Below are 25,168 nucleotides of genomic sequence, written 5' to 3'. Positions count from 1 at the left end.
CCCTCCCGCTATCCAACAATTTTCCTACTGTTGCACTCACTGGAGTGGGAATAGTAAATATTACCGCTACGCTATCCAACGCTTTCCCTACTGTTGCACTCTCTGGAGTTGGAATAGTAATTTTTACCTCTACGCTATCCAATGCTTTCCCTACTGTTGCACTCACTGGATTTGGAATAGTAATGTTTACCCTCCCGCTATCCAATGCTTTCCCTACTGTTGCACTCACTGGAGTGGGAATAGTAAATTTTACCCATACGCTATCCAACGCTTTCCCTACTGTTGCACTCACTGGAGTGGAAATAGTCATTTTTAATCTCCCGCTATCCAACGCTTTCCCTACTGTTGCACTCACTGGAGTGGGAATAGTATTTTTTACCCCAACGCTATCCAATGCTTTCCCTACTGTTGCACTCACTGGAGTTGGAATAGTAATTTTTAATCTCCCGCTATCCAACGCTTTCCCTACTGTTGCACTCATTGGAATGGGAATAGTAATTTTTACCCCTACGCTATCCAATGCTTTCCCTACTGTTGCACTCTCTGGAGTGGGAATAGTAAATTTTACCTCTACGCTATCCAATGCTTTCCCTACTGTTGCACTCTCTGGAGTGGGAATAGTAATTTTTACCCCTACGCTATCTAATGTTTTCTCTACTGTTGCACTCACTGGAGTGGTAATAGTAAATGTAACCCTCTCACTATCCTACGTTGAAAATATTGTATATGTTTTGATAATAATATGTATATATATATTCACTGAAAAAAACATAGGTTTCAGGTCTTATATAGTTAGGAATTAGCATTTAAAAAACCATTGAAAGTGCTCCTATATAGTTAGTTGTACTAACTATATTTTGCGCACCCGCAATCCACTGCTGATGATGTCACATATTACATCATTCATGACATGGTCAGTGACATCACTGATTAAATCACTGATGACATCTCAAATGACATCACTGTTGACATCACTGATAACATCTCAATTGACATCACTGATCACATCACTAATGTTAACATTCATGTGATAATATGATGCACCTCTTCACACTCTAATATAACCTTTGATACACCCAGTGTTAAACACAGACTACCGTTTTTGAAACCATTGACACGCCAATACCAGTTACTAGATACGCACTCACTGATTCCTAGGTCTACACACACATTCACTCATTCACCCATAGAATCACTCATACAAACAGTCACTCATCAATACAACACTATCATCTGCACTCAACCACCTATACAGACACTCACACTCTGCCACTCATCCATGGAGTTACTCACACATCTAGTCAGTCATGCAAAGAATCAATCACACTTTAATTTCCTCAACTATACAGTTATACACACAACACCTTACTTATTCAAACATATACTAACATATACTTACTTTGTTATACAATTACTGATACAAGTACACAATGATCCATACAGCCACTCGCACAATCAGTGGCTCTTATGTATAGTCATTTATATATGCCAGCTTCCCACACACACACTCAGTCTCCCATACAAATACTCAGGCAACCAATCAATAACACATATAGCCACTCATATAGCTACTGATCAACACATGCAGTAGCTTACACAACAACAGACATACTGATGCACACATTCAGAAAGTTTAGTCACTAACCCATGCATTCAGTAAGACACATATAATCACTCACTCATACATTCAGTCATGTACTCACTAAATCTTTCATCCAGACACTTATACATCCACTCATTCTTCAATATGTAAAACATATTTAAACTTTACAGAAACACACAGTCACTGGATGATGTCATCAGTGATGTCACTGACCATGTCATGAATTATGTAATATGTGACATCATCAGCAGTGGATTGCGGGTGCGCGAAATATAGTTAGTACAACTAACTATAGAGGAGCAATTTCAATGGTTTTTTAAATGCTAATTCCTTACTATATATGACCTGAAACCTATGTTTTTTTCAGTGAATTTGCAGGGTTTTTTAAATGCTAATTCCTAACTATATATGACCTGAAACCTATGGTTTTTTCAGTGAATTTGCAAGGTTTTTTAAATGCTAATACCTAACTATATATGACCTGAAACCTATGTTTTTTTTGTGAATTTGCAAGGTTTTTTTAATGCTTATGCCTAACTATGTAAGGCTTGAAACCTATGGTTTATTCAGTGAATATATATATTTAATATAATATATATATGTTTTAGCATAGATTTTAAAGGTAGACAATATCTGCTTAAATGTAGAAAATGTTTTTTAAAAACTTTTAACAACAGTATATTACTTTTTTGAGTAGTAACAAATCTTGCGAGGGTACGTCGCACGTGCACGCAACGTGAGAGCACCATCCCTTCATGCACCATAAAAGCTTCGAGCTCTTACCCCCGAAAGTTTTATAAACTTGAAATCGTTATATCTACGTATTCATTGCACAATATAAAGGTACACATCTGGGATAATAAAAAACATGTTAGTTTAAAATTTTAAAGACCATATATAACTTTCGGCAATTATAAATCTCGCGAGGGTGCGTAATACGTAAACGCATCGTAAGATGACGTCAGCGCTCCGTAAATAGAGCGTAAACGCACCGTAAGCTTACGTAAGCGCTCCGTAAATGCAACGTAAGCACTCCGTAAGCTTACGTCCAATCATGTGACCTCAAAAAAAAAGATTTAATTGGTTTATAATACTTCCTACTCCAATTGTTAAAGACCCCTCCCAAGTTCATCATTCTTCTTTGGCTTTCGAGGAAGAAACACCTTTTTTCATCAGCACTTTGCTCCTGAAAAATCTATTGAAATGTCTGAACAGCAGGAACCTGAGCATTCAGAACATGAGGAACCTGAGCATTCAGAGCATGAGGAATCTGACCATTCTGAAGATGAGGAACCTGAGTTTGTTCCTGAAACCCATAGATTACCAAAAGAGTCCATAGTTTGGAAAATGTTTTAATTCCCAGAAGATCAGAAAAAGTTAAATGCACCTTTTGTCACATGCAAAATCTGTGACACGGTACTTTCCAGAGGGGATCCACAGAAGAAGTACAGCTTTGGAACTTTTAGCATGGAACGCCATGTCAAGAATATACATCCAAACAATTGGAGTAAAGCTGTAATGAAAAGATCATCAGAGGAGCAGGGCTCTGCTCCCAGCACTTCTTCTCAACCAACAGCACCACCAATGCAAGCATCAATGGTTGCAAATATCCAACCAAAACTTAAGAATTTGATGATGCAATGCATTCGTTGCCAGAAACTGATTGCCTTTGGACAAGAGTCCATTCAAGTTATCCTGCAAAAAAACAGGAAGCACAGGTGCACCCCATAATTTTGTTCTTTATTTTTCATAGTTTGTTCCGGTTGAACAATTATCTGCCTTAAAAAGTTTATTTCTTTACAGCAAAACAAAAAAAAAACAGTTCTTTTTAGAACTACCTCTATTGGTTAAAGAAAGAACTACATTTCTATGTTTGTATGTAAAAGTTTGTCATAGTGAATGTCAAAGTGCAAAACTATAAGGATATGGTACAACATAAACCTATAAGGTGTTTACCTATAGTATACTGTACTACTTCCAAAGCACTGAAATGTAACATATGTATATAAATATGTTAAAACTCAATGGGCCAGATGTACGTAATCTCGATTTACCTACTCATAAATAACGAGGGCCCGATATAGGTAATCCCAGATTACCACTTCTTAAATACCGAATCATATCGATTCGGTATTTAAGAACTGGCAATGGAGATGTACGTATTTTTACCGAATTAATTACCGATTCAGTAAAATTTGTTAATTACCGATTCGATAATTACCGAATCTGTATTTGCCATTGATTCCTATGGGCCTTGAAGCCCATAGGAATCAATGGCAAATACCGATTCGGTAATTACCGAATCGGTAAATACCGGATCCTGCCAGGGGGAACAGGGTGTCACTTTGACAACCTATAGCACCCCTGTTTTTGGCTTGTGAGCAATGTGACACACATACATGCCCTTAGCATAATGAATGTATGTGTGCCACATGGCACAGGTGTACATGCACAGATGTACACAGGAATTCCTTATTTACCACCCAATTGTATTGAGTGGTAAATAACGAATTCTTAGATGCCTCTAGCACTATCAACAGTGCTACCTACATTAGAATTGACAGATTTGGTATTTTTACTGAATCTGTATTTACCGATTCAGTAATTTTACCGATTCGGTAAATACAGAATCGGTAAAATTACCAAATCTGTAAATAAATGCCTCCTACATAGGAAAAGGCATTTACCGGTCGGTAACAGCCAAATCCAGCCGTTACCGACCGGTAAATGCCTACCTATATCGCGTCCCAAATCATACCACTTCAATATTTAAGACTAGGTAAATAGGATGTATTTAATTTGTTTTTTGAAATTACCGAATCTGTATAATTCAGTCATTTTACCGAATCAATATTTACCGATTCGGTAATTGCCATTGATTCCTATGGGCCTTGAGGCCGTATAGTATTCAGTGGTAACTAACGAATATTTAAGGGCCTGTGGCACTGTTTTAAACAAAGAAGTGTAAACAAAAGTGAACACAAAAGGGAAGCGGTATGAGAAACAGAGAAAAAAGAAGTGCACTGGAGGAAGTGCAGTGCCAATAAATGAAGGTTTACTAACAGGTAAGAAATGGATAACAGAGTGAAGAAAGTAGAATAAGATCAAACCTAACAAAATAAAGAAAGAGAGAAACTGACTGAGGTAAAGAGGAGGAGTGGTAGAAAGAGAGAGCAACGAAGATTAACTGTAAGGAAGACACATGTAGAGAGAGAGGGAGCAAGGGACTGAAAAAGAGTGAGGCAGTTATTCTGTCACAATAAGAGAGTGATAACAAACTTAATTTTGATTCTCATACTTACCTTATAAATAATGAAAACTTAGACACTGATGCGAAAAAAGTTTTTTATTTCTTATACTTACCTTCTAAGATATAAAAAACTTAAAGAAATTATTTAAAAAAATATATAATATCTGTAAAACACAAGAAACAAATAAATTATAATGCATACAATGTATATTTCACAATACAAGAGAGAAGGAAGGAGATTAAGAGTCAAGAAAGATAGATGGCACATGCAGAGGGACACATGCCACAGGTAGAGAGTAAGATGGTGCAGGCAGAGAGTGAGATAGAACAAGTAGAGGGTGAGATGGTGCAAGCAAAGGGTAAGATGACACACGCACATGCATATATTGTGCAAACAGAGGGTAAGATGGCACACACACAGAGAAACATGGAACAAGCAAAGGAAGACATAGCACAGTCAAAAGAGAGATGGCGAATGAGCGTGAGACAAGGGGAGTAAGGACACAGAGGGAGTGGAGGAAAGAGTGAGAGAAGGGGAATGAGTGAGGGAGCAAAGAAAAACAAGTGATGGAGTGTGGGTGAGTTAAAGACAGTGAGTGTAAGGGAAGGGCAGTGAGACAGTGAATGGACAGAGGAAGTAAGGCTAACAGAAACAGTGAATAAAGAGAAGTGAGGATGTCAGAGTTCAAAAGGAGTGACAAAAGGAGTAAGTGACGTGGACTAAGGTGAGTGAGGGAAGGTTAATGAGTAAGGGAGCAAAAGAAGGAAAGAGAGGTGAAGGGGAGTAAATCAGATGAACTGAGAAAAGGTAAGTGAGGGAAACAAGAAAGGAGAAGGGGAGTGAAGGATAGGAATAAAGGGTGCTGAGGGAAGCAGCCTAATGAAACAAGGGTGAGGTGAGTGAGCGAAGGACAGTGAAGTTGAAGAAAGACAAATGATAGAGGGTGGATAAAGTCAAGTGAGCGTGAAACAATGGGACTGAGTGATTGCCTACACACAGGGAGTGAAGGAAGGAGTGATAGAACGAGACTCAGTGAGGGATCAAAGAACGGAAAATGAGGTAGTGTAGGTGAGGGAAAAGGAGTGACAGAATGAGGTGATGAAGAGAGTCACGCTAAGAGACAGGGAGGGATGGAAGGATAGACAAAAAGAGAAATAAAAAAGTTTTTGGGGTCAGTCGCACTTACCTTATAAATGAAATATCTGTGGAAACGAAAAAACAAATCAGTTATAATACATTATTCACAATACAAGAGACAAAACAGGAGAAAAAGTAAAGAGGAGTTAGGGAAGGAAAATGAAGGAGAGGGGAGGGGCAATAAGTGCAGGTGCATTAACAACAATGAGTCTAAGAGAGAGGGAGTGATAGAAGTGTACAGAGAAAGTAAGAGGACACAGGGAGTTTTATGAAGGTATGTTTCAAGTGCACTTAGGTGAGTGACAGAAGGGGAATTAGTGAGTGAGCAAAGGAAGGAAAGAGAGGTGAAGGGGAGTGAAACAGAGGGACTGACTTAAGATGAGTGGGTGAGAAGACTAAGAAGAAGGGGAGTGAAGTATAGGGAATGAGGATAAGTAAGGGAAGCAAAATAAAGGAACAGGGGTGACGTAGGGTAAAAGAATAACAGTAAGTTTGATGAAACAGAGGTGATAGAGGATGAATAAAGGTGAATAAGCATGTGACAAGAAGAGTAAAAGTTTGAGGAAATAGAGGGAGTGAAGGAAAGAGTGAGAGAAGGGGACTGAGTGAAGGAGCAAATAAAAGTCAGTGACAAAATGTGGATGAGTTAAAGGGAGTGAACATAAGAGAAAGGGAGTGAGGAACTGAAGGGATGAAAGCAGTGAGGTTAAGAGAGAGGTAGTAGGGGAAGAATAGAGAGAAACAGAAATAAAAAAGTAATGAAAATGTATTTTTTATTAGTCGTGCTTACCTTATAAATGTAATATCTGTAGAAGAGAGTCAAGAAATCAGTTATAATATTTATTTCACAATAAAAAATGCAAATTAACTTGTACAACATGTTATATGGTTTATTTTTGCTGTTCTCAGAATATATTGATTTTCACTAAAAACAGTGACTTCAATACTATGCATCATATCACAGCAGGCACAAAAAAACACAATCAAAATGATTGTGTTTAAAAAACCAATAAAACTTAGAAAAAACATATCTTACATGTTTTCTTCCAAACAGCAATTTCTAAGATACAGTATCTCATTATTATACTCTCAAACTAAAGTGATATTGAAACATATATTAGCCACATTTACCCGAAATACGTATTCTTCATTTACATACCTTTCCACATGGCCAAATGGTATACAGAAAGTCCTCTTTTTGGAAATTACTTAATAGTAGTTTTAAACTTCCATGTACCCGACTTTCGGAATGAAAAGTCCAACATCTATTTCATAATCTAACAATAATTATATTTACACCTCAGACTTACTCTTGATAAACATTTCCTATAATACTGATATCACTCACTATGTGATACACTTATACTACCTCTGTGACAACTACCAGTTTACTAATTATCTTGATCACTTTCACTCACAAACTAATTTTGAACAACACACTTACTTTTATTAACTGCTCCAATCTTCATTGTCCAATTACTTTCACTAAACTTTGGGTTCTAAAAACACTAGGTATGAATTTGTTAAGTCAAAAGGCAAAAGTTGTTTGAAAATCAATTGAGTATCATTACAAACTTATGTAAAAACATATATTATCAACATTTACCCGAGAAACTCATTTTTCATTGATGTACTTTCCCACATGGCCAAATAGTACTTAAAAATTCCTTGTTTCTGAAAATACTTAATAATACTCTTGACCTTCCATTTCCCAACCTTCTGCATGAAAAGCTGCAACATCTTTCATAACACCTTACAATATTTATATCTCCACCCAAGGATGTGTATCATGTCCATAAAACCTTAAACAACCAGTAAACTATCAGAATCTGAACATCATATAGTATCCTGATGACTAACTGTTATTAATTGCTCCAATCTTTCTAGGCCAATTACTTTTCCTAAAATTTAGGTTGTAAAAACACTAGGTAAGAATTTTTTAAGTCAAAAGGCAAACGTTTTTTGAAAGTCAAAACAGTGTCATTACAATAAGTCCAACCATTTTGACATTTTAAATAAGCTGTATAATGTCCAGGTGTTGTTGAAGGACCATCATGGAAAATAATTGCTACTGTTACAAAGGTTCTTCCTGAAATTGATAATTGAGAAGCCACAAAATTTTTAATTAAAGTTGTCAATTTAGTTCCATCAGGTCTACATCGTTGGAACATTAAAATTACGTACTGTCCATAACTTTGGATAAATAATGTTGATAGCATTGCACAGTTACATTGGGTACAAACCATGTTTTGATCAGCTGCTCTAACTAGATTATTAAAAGACACTGATTTGCAGTCTGGTAAAGTCAATCTATAAATCTTTCGGTATCTACTGTTGTACTACTTGAAAAGGAAGAATTATCGCAGACATGTTGCCATTTATAAGAAAGGCCAAAAAGATTTTCAACATCTATACCTTCCTCTTGCAATACAACAAGCATGCACATTAGAAATTCCTGACAATCTTGCTGAATATCCTGGGAAAATTGAGTTATACCAGAACATATGTCTAAATCATTTCGAATATCAGAAACACTTTGTATATTTGTTCTATCACTGCTACATTTCTCAAACACAGTATTCAACAAACAACAAAAACATTGATCCCGATTTTCAACAATCTGTTCTTGCAAACTTTGGAGAAAAAAACAACATTAACCACTACATTAGCATAGCAGTTGACACCAGAACTGTTCTCAAACTGAAATCCAACAATATCTTCAACAGAATCCTCTTTTTTTCTGCTTACAATTAGTGGTTCATCTAGTTTTTGTTTTTTTGCTACAGCCTTGCTACAATTTTTCTAATTTTTTCTTTTTCGGACTACTACACACTTTTGAAACAGAGGATATTGAGGTAAATTTGGAGCATATTCTCTTCTTAACCTATTATATTCCTTTACACAATTTAGATCTGCACTAATCTTTGTCTCATCAAAATCAGTCAAGTACAATCCAGATAAAGTTCTGACTCGAGATAAAGCAACATATGCCATACCCTCCTTGAAGACAGAACTTCCAATATTCATCAAAGCACTATCTACACTTAAACCTTGAGATTTATGAATAGTTACTGCATATGACAAAGAAACAGGAAACTGTTTTCGGCGGACATATAACTCTTTCACAAGCAAAAATTGAACAGAACAACGACTAAACTGTTGTACTTCTTCAATTCTATCAAATTTAATTTTCAAAAATTCAATTCCATCTCTATTTCGATAATTCACAAAATCAACAACATGACCCATTGCTCCATTTACTAAACCTCTTTCCACATTTAAATTCCGTCGTAAAATTACACGACAATTTAAACATAAATATAGAGTCTTTTCAAAACCAGCAGTTTTAGAAATTGTCTTCTCTAAAGAATCCAACTTTGATTTCAACTTTTCTGACAAAACAATAGTAACTCCTTTATGCTCTATTTTATCAATAGCTTCCAGTTTCACAATCTCTTGATGTTCTAACTCTAACATTTTGCTGTTGAAGACTGAACATTCTCGAAGAGTTGGCATCAAGCATATTACAGTTTTGTTTTCAGCAACTTTCTGATAAATAATCTCTGGGAGAATATTTTCCTTTGGAAACAAATTTGAAATTAATTGTGACTGTAAAGCTTCTTTGCCATGTACAGTTACTTTTCCAAATCTTACATCTTGTAGAATATTTTTATATTCTTCATCCTTTGCCTGTCGCATGTTTTGAAGCAGTTCTGCATATTTAAAATATAACCAGATATTCACATTTCCAATGCTTCCTAAGCACTTTCTTGTATCTTCATGTGTAAGCATGTTAAACACTGGTTGTCCTTTCACTGGAGCTAGCTGCAGTAGATCTCCAAAGACAATGATGTGATTGCCTCCAAATAACACATCATACTCTGTTTTAAGAATTTGTTGCATTCTTAAATGCACAAAAGCAAGCATCACATTTGAAACCATGCTTACTTCATCAATGATAAGAAGTTTCATTTTCTTCAGGACTCTACCAACTTCACAACAAGCTTCTCAACATAGCTTGTGGTATTGTAATTTATTATCATGCTCTACTGGCAGCATCAATGAACGATGTAAAGTAATCCCTTTAATGTTATGTGCTGCCAACCCAGTTGGAGCAGTAACAACACGAGACAGTAACGACTCTGTTCTTTTCTGCAGATAAGTTGCAATTGATTTAATCAGAAAGCTTTTCCCAGTTCCGGCTTCACTACTCACATATAGTCGGACAGGTTCAAATGACGTACATGAGCACTCTTTTATCATGACGAAAACCATGCTCAATCTGTACTGTGACTTCATCATATTTTTTTTTCTGCTCCACGTTTAGTTGATTTTCCAAATCTTCTAAATTAACTACATCCTCCTGAGCTTGTTCCATGGCTCTTTCTACCTCTTCCATGGCAGTGGCAACTTCATTTTGGATAAGAGGTCCTCCTAGTAGATCCTGACTCAACGAAGCAGAACTCTGACTGTCTTGAGAACTGTCTCTAGCAATCTCTGCTGCAATGATAGCTTCTTGCTGTATTTCATCATTCAACATTTGCAGATAACTTGAAAAAACAGGACATTCAATTGTATCCTTAGTTGCATTGAAAGAATCTTCAAAACTGAGAAAATCTCCAAGTAGTTCCTCTTCTGAACACCATGGCTTAAAGAGTTGCAAAAGAGCTAAATAGTAAAATTCCCTTTTATCAGGAGATTCGCAACTCAATTTACGATGATTAATCAAATGGTCTTTTCTTTGTTTCACCAGACATCCTTCACATCCAATTATAGCATATACTCCTTTATTGATATCTTCTGTCATATTCTTCTTAAAAGTATAGTTTTGCAGTACTTCATAGAGACAAAAGTTCTCAAGATGACTACTTCTGTTTGGATAATATGTATCCAACATGTTTGTCTTCAAAATATCTGTACTGTTTGGTTGAAACTCCGCCAAATACTCAATTTCTTGTGCAGACTTCAAAACTCGGTTTCGTGTTGCAGCAAGACCTAGACTCACCCAAATGATGGATCTCAATTTGGCATACAGAGTTGCTGATGATAACCGATCTGAACATTCATATGCTCCAATTTCTCGATGCGACAACATCTTCAGACTGTAACTGTATAATTTCTTACTTAGGCTCTTTTCATGCGAAATATCCTCCCACATTTCCTTCAGTTCCGTCTTTTCTGATTTTGTGATGTAAGACGTTACATATGGAGCCACAGCAATAGAGTTTTCAGCAATATATTGAATATCCATGTTAGCATTCCACATGGACAAAATGACTGGGTTGTAGTCATTTATGTATTTGGACTCTTCATTTCTTTTCAAGTTGTACGTATTTTTCGGTGATTTTCTTGTCACAGTATGTCGCAGTGAAGACATAAAATTGTTCACTCTTCCTTTAGATATTACTGGTCGTGGAAATCCAAAACGACATTTTGTGTAGAACTTCTCCTTGGATTTGAACTTTCGACGACAGTACTTTCCACAGCGATGGGTTTGAAAGCGTAAGACTTGATGTCGTAAATTGTCTTCTTCTGTACTTTTCAGAACAACACATGTGGAATATTGTTCAATGAAACTCATCACTGTGTCATCTGTTCTAAATTTGGGAGCATCTTTGATCCAAAGCAGCATATGTATGTGAGGAGCACCTCTTGCTTGATACTTCTTTCTCCAAAAGAAATCCAAAACCTCTCCAAGTGGAGGATTTCTTTTTGTTTGTGATGATAGACATCATAGCTTCAAATCAATGATTAAAAAACCTACATACATTAACTGGATCCAAAGAGCACCGTTCTCCAGGTGTCTTGAATTCTATATTTTCTATGTTTCCATTTGCCTCTCGAAGAAATTCAAGTAAGTCTTCCCAGGCATACTCAGCACAGCTAAGAGTGACGAACCATGTAGGAGTTCCTAAGTTTCTTAGCATACATTTCAATTCCCCATGACGACGGTACCAATACTTATTCGTACCACGCTGACATGCCATGAGATTGATTAGGTGAGATTCCAAAATACTGTCTTCCAGTTGGATTTTATCCCTAAAGTCTCTTGCCGAAACATTTTGAAGATGTACTCCAGATTTCAGTATATGGTTCACAGCATAAGATAGTCCAGAGAAGTCACTCTCAAACAGAAGATGAAACAAATATGGAATGCATTGACGAAATCTTGGATCTTCTGCATATAATCCTAAAGTCCGGTATTCTGACGCAGGAATTTGAACAGGTCGCTCATCATATCTTCCACCTTGACCTGTTGGAAACAATTGAGGAAAACAACAAGCTTCCAAGCTTTCATCCCATACACTTATGGGACTTCCTTTCGCTTCTTTCATTTGGAAAAACTCAATAGCATTCCCCATTACTTCTTTGGAATGCAGAGGATGAACACTATAATGCTCATAAATCTGTTCAGTTCTAGAAACATCTACTTTTTCAATCTGTCCAGCTGATGAATCACTGTCCTCTTCTACAGTTGTTTCCTCTTCTCGTACATATACATTTTTGTAGTACTGATTGTTGTTTACTAAATACAACGTTGCCTTTTTGACTTTCCTAACATCCACTAATTCTTGCCAGATTTTCTTACTCTTTGTAGGAACGCCATTAACTAGAATAACCAGAGGTTCCTCTTCCACTTTTTCTACGCCAATGGTGTCAATATTTTTTTTTAATCTAAAGGCAAATAAACAACTCTTCCCTTTAATCCTCTCTGTAAATCAGAAGGAGGCAATGTCCCTGTCTTAGGCTCCATCCGAACAATAGCCTGAAAAGGATGCACACATTGAATCAGAATACACTCATAGGTATTTAAACCCATCAATTCAGACGGAATCTTTACCAACTCAAGATCATTATGTACAGCTCTAGCAGGCATTCTGTTTTCATTTAATTTATTATAACAATATTTACAAATACGTAGATCAGAAGCCAAATCAAAACAATTCTCAACCAACAAATAAGTTGCAAAATCCTTCCATTCATTATTATTTTCCATTTCACTTTTAACATATAAATCAACTAACCGAGTCTGATTCTTATAATGAGTTCGTCGACAACACACACAAGAAAAATTTGGCCTTTCACTTGAAATGACCTTAAAATTTGTAATTTCATGATCAAAATTTTGAGTACTTACAATCTGTACATATGGCTGAGATACCCGCCACCCCCTCTCAACACAATCCCCAAGAATGGGAATACGGAAACGGTTCTGAACTTTTGGAAGGCGGGAGGGAGTTACCCTCCCGGCCGTATTTATTAAAATATGAAACAAAATTAAAACATTAAAATAACAGTTTCATATCATGTACAATTTCATTTCCACATTACGATGTTCTTGGCTGACCTTAACACATCTCTAATACAAAGGTTCTCCTAGCCGATACTAAACATCCTGCAAATGCATTTCTCAAACTTGAAATTGTACATCCTAACATTACGGGCCAACGGCAAGGTCGTAACCGGTGTCAGATCCCTAACCAGAACTCCCCCCTCACTTGTGAGGGGCGGTCGCACAGAGGACTGCACCTTTGTGCCTATTTCCAATTTCCCTTGTCTTGACGGGGCCCCATGTTAACTCGACGCCATCTTTAGTGGTCCTCCGAGGACTCGTGTGAGGTGTCTAGAAGGTAGCGTAGACCCCCCTCCCACCCCACACAACTTACCACATCTGCCGTCGCAGATGTCCTGGCCCCGGGAAATTCCCAGGAGAGGCCCTGCAGCCCCTCCTCCCCAGGGAGGGGCCTATGGCCGCCTTCCCTTTCGGCGTCCCCATCCTTAGAGGGGACCGCCTCCCCGTTGAGGGGCCAATGGCCGCCTCCCCCCGGGCGCTCCCATCCGTAATGGGTGACGCCCCACCTCAAGGGATCTTCCAATTACTGCTCACAGATCATGACCTTACCGCCCGACCAAAAATAAATACGACAATCTAAGACTAAAGAGGAGAAAAGACAATTACACTTAAGCAATTCAAAGTATAATTTCTACAGAACATCACTGTTCAACTCTGGTGCAACTACTTTGCTAAATAAAACATGCTGAAAAAAGATTATCAACTTTAATGCATACCAAATCACCAACTTTATTCATAACAACCTGTAAGAAAACAATATCACGTCACACGACTTTATTCAAAACAACTCTCTGTCATCAGGGGCTGGTGGGTGGGTCAAAATTGGCTCTTCGTTCCGTCTCGAGCTCACGTGCAACGGGGAGGTGCAGCTTCAGAGCACAGGAACAAGAGGATGCTTTCTTGGCTTGTCGCTCCTTTTATCCTTCTTCGGGCGGGCGTGGACCCACCTCCAATCCGCCTCCGGGGCGTGGCTAGCGGCTTCGGTGTCTAGGACAACCCACTCCTGGGCGGGAAAAGGCGCGCCCCGGCTACGCCGCTTCGGGCATACCAGCCGAGGCTCGCCCCCCGCCCAAAATGGCTTCCCGGGGAGATCGGGGTACTCCACCATACGTTCGGGGGGACCGAGTGGTCGCCCCTTTCCATATGGCTGAGATACCCACCACCCCCTCTCAACACAATCCCCAAGAATGGGAATACGGAAACGGTTCTGAACTTTTGGAAGGCGGGAGGGAGTTACCCTCCCGGCCGTATTTATTAAAATATGAAACAAAATTAAAATATTAAAATAACAGTTTCATATCATGTACAATTTCATTTCCACATTACGATGTTCTTGGCTGACCTTAACACATCTCTAATACAAAGGTTCTCCTAGCCGATACTAAACATCCTGCAAATGCATTTCTCAAACTTGAAATTGTACATCCTAACATTACGGGCCAACGGCAAGGTCGTAACCGGTGTCAGATCCCTAACCAGAACTCCCCCCTCACTTGTGAGGGGCGGTCGCACAGAGGACTGCACCTTTGTGCCTATTTCCAATTTCCCTTGTCTTGACGGGGGCCCCATGTTAACTCGACGCCATCTTTAAAGGTCGTCCGAGGACTCGTGTGAGGTGTCTAGAAGGTAGCGTAGACCCCCCTCCCACCCCACACAACTTACCACATCTGCCGTCGCAGATGTCCTGGCCCCGGGAAATTCCCAGGAGAGGCCCTGCAGCCCCTCCTCCCCAGGGAGGGGCCTATGGCCGCCTTCCCTTTCGGCGTCCCCATCCTTAGAGGGGACCGCCTCCCCGTTGAGGGGCCAATGGCCGCCTCCCCCCGGGCGCTCCCATCCATAATGGGTGACGCCCCACCTCAAGGGATCTTCCAATTACTGCTCACCGATCATGACCTTACCGCCACAGGCCGGATAGTTGACCGGCTATCCGGACCCCCCACAAAACTCCTACTTAAAGGTCATGGCTGCAAACTCTTTAAAAAGGCTACGAGGTCTCCTATGAGTAAAGAATTCCCCACCCGGGACAAATGGACCCCATCTTCTAGATACATATGGTCCCCCCTGATACATCCATGCGGAATCGAATGCAATGTCCCTGTACGAAACAGTCTACCAAGCTTGTTGTTCACTTTCTTTACCGAATGATTTATAGCAGACACAGAATTAGCCCCTCGCCACACTTTCCGTGGAATCATGTGCGACCATGCAATCGTGCACCCCGGAACCCTTCTCGCCAACCAACTTACAGTGGATAGCATCAATTCAAGAAGTACTCGTCGACCAGTGGTCACCAAATCATTGCCCCCAAGATGCACTATGATTATAGATGGCGGTGACCTTGTCCGCCCTAACAAACCCTCCACAAAATTTTGAAACTGGTCAATACAGAGCCCGCCCCTTCCGTAGAAGGTCACCCTGTACCCGTATTCCCCAGCCATGTGAATCATGTCACCTGCTTTGAATACGTCCGTGGCACGCCTCACGTATGAGTGGCCCACGACCCACACCACTTTCTCCTCAGCCGGTGGTCTTTGACCGCTGGTTCCCAGGTGTCGGGTTGACTGCACAGTCCGCCCCGCCTCGTAAGCTTGCGAAACTGTAAACCAAACAAAAAACAAGAAGCGTGAGTGCATGATATCAGCTTCACAACATGTGCAACCGCACATACCTTTTGTAACAATTCGAGGACCAACGCCCCAACTGTTTCACTTTTTCCACACTCAGACCCCTGGCTGTAGCCTCTGTAGCAGCCCCTATCCGGAAGGAATGGGTCCCAAACTCGCACGGGTTCAAGCCCGCGGCTGTAACTGCCATTGTAAGCACCCTCTGGAACTGAAACCTAGTCAGTGGGGTGGCGTCAGCGTGCCTCAGCAAGGTTCCCCCCCAAGATGCCGCCCTTTGCGCCAAATATTCCTCAACGCATGCAACCGGGCACATGGGAGATCCGGGAATCCGCTGGACTACTACACTGTCCCCGATCGCTCCCTGATCGGTCTTGGACTTGGCAAACAAGACTACCATCGTCTCCCCCTTAATTTGTATGTGCTCTCGGCACAGACCTCCCCCCGTATCCTGCTTGTTCCTTGCTACCAGTTCGCTTACCCGCATAGCCCCATGGAATGCTAATGCAAAAGCGGCCCGGAATAGCACTGTCTCTGACTGAGATGAACATGTTGCAGGGAGTACGGACAGTAACAAGGCCAACCTTTCCAGACCTATCGGGTGCCTTTCATCCGTTCTGCGACCCTCAAGGCGTTGCCACCCACGCCAGCGCTTTCTGTACCACAAAAGACGCTGTGGGGTCCTGGATACCATGAGCCCATGCCATGAAAGAAATGGCGGCCCGGTGCCTATGGGCCGTAGCTACTGATTTGCCTGCCTGATGTAATGACAACAAAAATTTCAGGACATACTCTTCCTGGCCCCAAAGCTCCCCCCTAGCAGAACCCAAAAAGGACCAATAGGAACGGAACGCCCCTTCGTATGCCTTCCTTGTCCTGGGTGCTAAACTCTCTCCCACGAGGTTTTGTAGTCCGGGGCACCGAGAGACCAGAGAGCTTCGGGAAATGGTGCCGCCACCGGGTCCACTGTGGGCAGAAAACCCCAGAAGGCCTGCATATGGGAACGAGAAAGCGCATCAGCTGCCTGATTCAGCACCCCTGGCACATGTCTTGCCCTAAACAGGACGTTTAGTCTCATACATAGCAAGACAATTTCTTTAAGCAATCTCAAAATCCATTTGCATCGTGCTGCCTGACCATTGATACACTCAACCATGTCATGTTATCAGACCAGAACACCACAGAGTGATCACGAAACCCCTCAGGCCATGTTTTCAAGGCCACCAAAATAGGGAATAATTCGAGAAACCCAATGTTACCTGTAAGCCCACTCTCATGCCACCATGACGGCCATGTTCGGGCTGACCAGTGATTACCAAATATGGCGCCAAAGCCCACACTCCCTGCCGAGTCTGTCCACAACCCCAGCTCCTCGGAGGACACCGCCGGTTTGTTCCACACGACACGGCCATTGAAATCCGCCAGGAATGCCAACCATATGCGCATGTCCTGGCGAACCTCTGCCGAGAGCCTTGTGCGGTGGTGCCCCTCTTTAAGGCCGACCATGGCTTGTGCAATCGAGCGAGAAAAAGGGCGAGCCATTGTTATCACTCTAAGGGCAAAATTCAGCTGACCCACAGTCTGTTGCAATTGATGCAAATTTACCTTTGTCTCGCTAATGCATGTTTCCAGCGAGGCCTTGAATTTTATTACCTTTTCCTTGGGCAACTGGAAGCACCCCTCTTCGGAATCGAGCTCTATTCCAAGAAACTCGAGCGAAGTAGATGGCCCCACCGTCTTACCTGGTGCCAATGGCACGCCAAAATGTCTCATGAGATCACAAAATGCATTCAAAGCCCGTGCACATTCCGAGTCCCCAGCTGCCCCCAGGAACAAAAAATCGTCAAGATAGTGCATAACATGCGTAAACCCCGTTATTCTTGTGAACGCCCATTGGAGAAAAGTACTGAATTTCTCAAAATACGCACAAGATATGGAGCAACCCATCGGCATACATTTATCCATGTAATAGTGTCCCTGAAACATGAAACCAAGGAGACGCTGATCATCTGGGTGTACCGGGAGCAACCGGAACGCTGACTCGATATCTGATTTGGCCATCAGCGCCCCGGGCCCAAGGCGATTCAACATGGCGACAGCCTCATCAAACGATGCGTATCGCACCGAACAGACTCCCGGGTCAAACGCATCATTCACCGAGAGACCCCTCGGAGCTGACAAGTTATGTATCAACCTGAATTCCCCTGGGTCCTTCTTGGGGACCACTCCCAGAGGCGAGCAAACAAAATTAGCAACCGACGGCACGTCGTATGGTCCGGCGACCCGACCCCGTGTCACCTCTTTCCCAATCTTTGCTTGTACCACCGCCGTATTCTGCAAAACCGACAGTTGGTTCTTACATTGTGCTTTACCCTGAAATTCCCCCGCCGGGATGCGGAAACCATATGAAAAACCATTTTGCAACACCCCAGCGGAGCTATGATCCGGGTATTCGTTGAGCCAAGGAATCATTGCCATGGTATCGACAGGAGTCGGAAGATGCGCCCCTCGGACTGTTTCAGACCTGTTTGGCGCCCCCCCTACTTCCTGTATCACCCGTTTTGGCTCTGCACATGGTCTCGGGATGCGAGGACTGCCCGCACCCTGCACATTCATGCCTAAACTTACATGACCCTTGGGGCCTTGTACATTTGCCTCTGTTAAAACTCCAGCATGCCCCCTTTTTACCTGAGTTGCCATTAGTCCTTGAGTGCTGATCATTACCTGATCCCGCCCGAAAGGGTGCCCCATACGAGTGGCGGGAAAATTCGCCCCCGCTCCCCCCCACTAATGGCGCCTTCGTCATGCCTGATTTCTCCATTTTTTGCCAGGAAATGGAGTCGAAACAATCCCACGTCAGAGATGTGTCGTACTCCTTGGACTTACGAAATATGCTATCGTAACAAAACCATTGATTGCCATCATGTGTCTGATATATTTCCATAATACGTGTCTGATACACGGCTAATTCCGCCAACATTTCGGGCCTTCTTTCCCCCATAATCGCAATGAACATTCCAAACGCTCTGCCCCAATTACCTATTGATTCATCAACTCTGAAAGCGGCCATCTTGGCGCGCCAAACACTAGGATGCAGAAACTCCTTTTGATTTTTCACATGCTCAATCTCATAATGATCGGTTAGTAAGGAAAACATGTTTATATATTTATCAGCCCATACCCTCTCTTTGACGTCCATCGGGATATGCTGAACAACTTTTTCCCTTCTTGAAGGTACCGATCCCTCCCCCACCATCGGCAATAGCTGCTTACCTGAACCGGTAGCCGTGACCGTAGTCGCTGCCGAACTCGCGCCCGCTAATGGTTGTTCCACGGGAGCCTGTGGGGGAACAAGAGGACATGGTGCCTTCGCAGCATCTCTCGATTGCCGCAACTGCTTCAACACTGCCCTGGCATCGTCAGCCGTGGCCCCCTCGTTATCTTTTCCTAACCATGCTGCTAACTGTGCAGCCAGTTCGGGAGGCATATCCTCCCCGTTCACGGGAGTGACCACAACCGGGATTGGTTGCCCCTCGTTCGGAACCGGGATCGGGGCCTCAGTTGGTGTACCTGGGAGCGCCGGCGGAGCCTCGGGAACTGGGGCCTCACCCCCCGACGCTCCCTTCTTGGCCCTTCTACCTCTCCCGTTAGGGACTACTCCCGGCAATGCTGGCCCGACGACTCGCTTGGGACCCCCCACACCATTCATTGCCGCCATCTGTTTCTTCATCACGGCCATGTCTTTCACCAGCATGCGGAGCATCTGATCAGTACCGACCCTCTTTCCGACCTTCTTCCGAACATCTAAACACTGAAACTTGTTATTTTAATGTATTTCTTTTTTGTCTTTTTGAGCCGCGGTCCGTGCACGGTGCGCGGACCCCGCGATTGAAATTTTTTATTTTTTTATTTTTTTCAACCTTCGGGGTCCTTTACAGACCCCATGACAAAACCTAGGGGGCTCAGGAATCTCTACCCTGCCTCCTTGTCAACTATTATACTTCTGTTTACAACCACTATCATCTGCCACAAAAACAAGATGGCGGACAACACTTCCTCATTTCGACTGACTGGAATGTTGACAGACGTCCAACAGCCAATCAGAATTCCGCGCGTACACACAAAGGCCCACGCACGTGCATGGACAGTGCAAGGACGGAGCATGCCTGTGCGCGCACCGTGTCCCGCCCATAGATACATAATTTGAAAAAAGTCGATTTTCTCAACAAATACTGGAGGGATTTTCACCAACTATACAAAAGGCACTTCTGCATACCAGGCTCTACCATTTTGCCAAGTTTGCAGTAATTCCATTCAGCCGTTCGGGCTGTAGCTGTGTCTAAAGGTCCTATGGAAAATTGCATTGGACTCAATTTCACATTACATTTTCTCATAAACTACTGGAGGGATTTACACCAAACATACAATAGGCACTGCTCCATACCAGTCCCTACCATTTTGCCAAATCTGGTGTAATTCCGTTCAGCCGTTCGAGCGTAGCCTTTTCAGAATGTGTCCCTATGGAAATTAACATGAGGAAAACATGTTTTGGGACCCCCCTTTTTTCTCGGCCCCCGCTTGACAAATCCCCTCGAAACTTTCTGGGAAGGAGTGGAGCGCAACGAGGCAAATTTAAGGAAAATTACAGGCAGATCCCTCAATCGCGCCAAAGTTATTCCTAATAGAATGTTCGGCATTTCCTATGGTAACTAGGTCCTAACTATATATTCCTACTGTCTATCGCCAGTAGGTAATATATATATATATATATATATATATATATATATATATATATATATATATATATATATATATACATACATACATATATATATATATATATATATATATATATATATATATATATATATATATATATATATATTAAAATTATTTAAACATTTTTTTAAGTTACATTAATTATTTATTAATTTTAAGTTTATTTAAGTATTTTACGTATGTTTAAATTGAATATATTTAATAATATATTATTTTAAATTACTTTTAAGTCATTTAAAAAATTCGATATTTTGACTGTCTATATTTTTTACAACGATATATTGGATTCAATATTTTGGTACTTAACTGTTTGAAGATAGGAATTCGATATTCTGGCATTCTATATTTTATCCACGATATTTTGGCAGGTCGATATTTTGCTCCTCGATATTCTGTCAGTGATCCGATTTTTAGAATAGACTGTTAAAAAATGAAAGAGGAGGTGAGTGTCAGGTACCCCACAAGGCTTACCTTTGCTTGTGAAGCGATTCTGCAGAGACAACAAGAGCCACCGCCCCTGTCCCCATCTGAACCCGTGCAGAAACAAGTACCCGGCAGGGAGTAGATGGACCCAGGGAAGGGAGCCAAAAAGAAGGAGGGATGACAGGAGGTTTGTGGCTGTAGACTCTGGGTAGTGCAGTGGCCAACAGCTGGGGAAAAAAAGAGAGACCCGATTAGAAGGTTCCCGCACCTCCCACGTCCTATTCCCACAATCCAGTCGCATACAGAAGAATGTACCATAGGGTGACTCACCAAGACTATAATGTCAGAAGAGCTCCAAACCAGGAAGGAAAAATAAAGTAAGCGCTCCTGCCCTGGAAAGTACAGTGTTTCCGGATAGTTGTTCTGCAAGCACAACTAATCCTGTGCTAAGGTGAGCATAGTTTCAGCGCTATGTTTATGAACCCATGAATAGCGCTCCTGCGCTATTAAAAGTAGCCAAAACCTGATGCACCTGTGCGTGTTGGCAAACAATAAAAGAGTAGCGCCCCAGCGCTGTATGTAGTCAAGTAAAAGCACTCCTGCGCGTTGATGAAAAAAGAAAAGAAAAATCAGTACCCCTGCGCTTTGCCCATAGGACCTAAAATGCGCTCCAGCGCGGAAACAGCAAAAACAACGAAACCGCTCCTGCGCGGAATCAGGAATGTACCTTAGTTTGCATCTGCGCTCGGATACTAATCCCGGGATCTCTATGTCGGCGCTCACCAGCGCGAAGAAGAACAAGGCGGAGCTCCGGTAGAACCGGAACGAAGATACGAAAGCTGAAGGAGAGGCGTCCTCAGCTTACTCGATGTCGGCTTGGGAGTTGTTCGCATGAACGCGAACCAGGAAACCAGAAAGAATCCAAAGCGCCGAACCGGCGGGAATCGCTGGTCTTCAGCGAATCCCCCGGAAGCTCTACAGGGCAACAAGGAGGTTTGCAGAAGACTAGACCGGGACTCTACTTCCGCCCGGAAGTGAGGGTCTCGGTCTCCTGTATGTGATTGGCGGAACCCCCCGGGATCGGCAAAAACGCCGAAACGTGACAGTAGCCCCCACTAAAACAGAACCCCCCACCCACAACCGGGAGATCAGAGAGAAGAGGCAGGTCGGGGGCTAAGAGGGTGACGCAAATGGAAAGCATATTTTGTCGTCCCATCCTACAAATCTGACAGGTCTCTTTTTATTCCATAAGGCTGAGATCCATATAGAGCCCTACTGGGATTGTATTACCAAATGTTTAGATAGAAAACTATCATCAGTTCAGAGTTGGTACCCTACCAGTAAGGGCATACACACACAAATGGCGTGGTCATCAACAAAACGAGTTCTGTCCATGGTGCACAGGGGAGAAGGAAACCTTTAGTCACCTTTTCTTTGTATGCCAGCATATTCTGCCCCGCGCCGTAAATGGATTAAGCCCATTTGCAGGAAGATCAATACGCGGGTGTGTATGGAAGCCCTCTGGGTCCTAAAATCCAATACCTCTGAGTGTGTGTCCACTTGCGTGGCTAAATTTCTGGGGTGGGCATGGATTCTAAGAGCTAGGCACCCACTTGTCCTGTAATAAGAGGAAATCCCGAAAGCATTTATTTTATTTTTGGAAAGATTGTCTAAACGTCTTTGTGAATATATTTAATCTAGTTTTAATGATTTTTAAGATGTTTTACCTTGTTAAATTATTAATTGTAATTGTGATGAATTGATTTTTATACTCATGTTGGATGGTGATGGAATTGAGGTTATTGTGTAAAATCTTTTTAAACTGTCAAATTAATCATGTCATGAACTGGAATTTTATGAATTAAGGAAGTATTTTATCTGCTGTCTTTTATGATATAATAATCGAAATAAAGACGTATGAATCTGAATCTGGAAAGGGCGGATCAGCCTGGGAGCATGGCGCACATGAGACAGGGGTTCCCAGGATCGCTCATCAGGACCATAGCCCTTCCAATCCACCAGGTAGTAGAGCTTCCCCCTAGTATGACGAGAGCCCAGGATTGCCCTGACCTCGTACTCCACATGGTCCTCTATCTGCACTGGAGTGGGAGGAGTGGCAGTGGTGCACTCAGGATGGACAGCACGCAGAAGGGAGACATGAAAGACCGGGTGTATCTTCATGTGAGGAGGCAGAGAGAGTTTCATGGCCACCAGATCGATCACCTTCTCGATGACGTACGGTCCCACATAGTGAGGCAACAGTTTCTTGGAGCCATGTACGTTGAGGTGTCTCATGGAGAGCCACACCCTGTCACCTGTGTGATAGTCCGGTTCCCTCTGCCGATGAGCGTCGGCATTCACTTTGTAGGTTTCTTTTGCTTTGGCCAACTCGAACCGGACTTGTTGCCAGAGGGCTCATAGTGTTCCATGGTAGGCCCGCACAGTGGGCAAGGGGCTGGGCAGAGGTCCCTCCCAAGCAGTGGAACAGGGATGCCGTCCTTGGAGGCAGAAAAAAGGAGAGATACTGATAGCGGAATGCCTATTGTTGTTGTAAGCATACTCCACCAATCATAGCACATCAGCCTATTCCAGTTCGACAACGAGCAGTAAACAGCGGGGGTACTGCTCTATGGTTTGGTTGGTCCTCTCAGCCTGACCGTCCATCTGTTGGTGGTATGTGGAAGATAGACGGGCATCCATGTCCAAAGTCCTGCATACTTCCTTCCAGAAGCGGGACACGAATTGCGACCCTCGGTCTGTTATAACCACCGACGGGATACCGTGAAGGCGGACTACTTCCTGCATGAAGACCAGAGCCAGTTCGGTTGCCGTGGGTAGTTTCTTTAGCGGCACGAAATGAGCCATTTTAGTGAGATGATCCACAATGGTGAGAACAGTGGTGTAACAGTTTTTGGTGATAGGAAGCTCCACCACGAAATCCATAAATAAGGTGTGCCACGGGTATGGTGGGACAGGAATGGGACGCAACAGTCCAGTAGGTGGTTCCAATCTGTTTTTGCCTTGTAGGCAGATGGCACAAGTTATGTGGTTCTTAGTGTCCGTGTCCATCGTGGGCCACCAGAAATGTCTTTGTAGCAGGTCGAGTGTCTTGTGATACCCAGGGTGAATGGAGAGATCATGATCATGGCACATGTGCAGTGCTTGCTGTTGTCTAGCCACCATTGGCGGGTAGTATTTGTTGTCCTTGTACAGGAAACCATTGGTGTACGTTACACCCTTAAGTCTATCGGCTAGAATGGTTGAACAGGTTTGGCGTACATCCTTTTGTAACTGAGCTAGGAAGCTTGAAGACACTATGGCCCCTTGGAAATGATGTTCTGGGATAATAGGAACGGGCTCAGTGATAGGGGTTGATTTAAAGGCTTCTTCCAATCGTGAAAGGGTGTCTGCCTTGGCATTCTCCTTTCCTGGTCGGAACGTAATCGTGAAGTTGTACCAATGGAAGAACAGGGTCCAACGAAGTTGTCTGGCTGTCAAGGCATGTGCTGAACGTAGGAACTGTAGGTTCCTGTGGTTGGTGTAGATGGTTACTGAGTGCTTTGCATCTTTCAGATAATGACGCCATTCTTCGAATGCCATCTTGATCGTCAATAGCTCCTTATCTGACACAGTGTAATTGCGTTCAGCGGATTGGAGTTTCTTGGAGTAGAAGGCCACGGGGTGAAGAAGACCTGTTCTAACGTCCCTCTGTGACAGCACGCCCCCTAAAGCGTCTTGGGAGGCATCCGCCTCGACTATGAAGGGTAACTCGGTATCGGGTTGCACAAGAACAGGGGCTGTGGTGAACCGTCTTTTCAATTCCCGGAAGGCCTCTTCTGCTTTAGCATCCCAACAAAAGGGCACTCCTTTACGTAGGAGACGAGTGATAGGAGCTACCATCCTGGAGAATCCTGTGATGAAGCGACGGTAGTAATTAGAAAACCCCAGGAATCTCTGAACGTCCTTCACTGTAGTCGGAGTGGGCCATAGTAGAACTACC

The sequence above is a fragment of the Lissotriton vulgaris genome, chromosome 10 (genome assembly GCF_964263255.1).
Source record: "Lissotriton vulgaris chromosome 10, aLisVul1.2, whole genome shotgun sequence".
Classification (NCBI taxonomy): Eukaryota; Metazoa; Chordata; class Amphibia; order Caudata; family Salamandridae; genus Lissotriton; species Lissotriton vulgaris.
The sequence above is the reverse complement of the archived record's forward strand: the minus strand, read 5'-3'. Positions refer to the sequence as shown.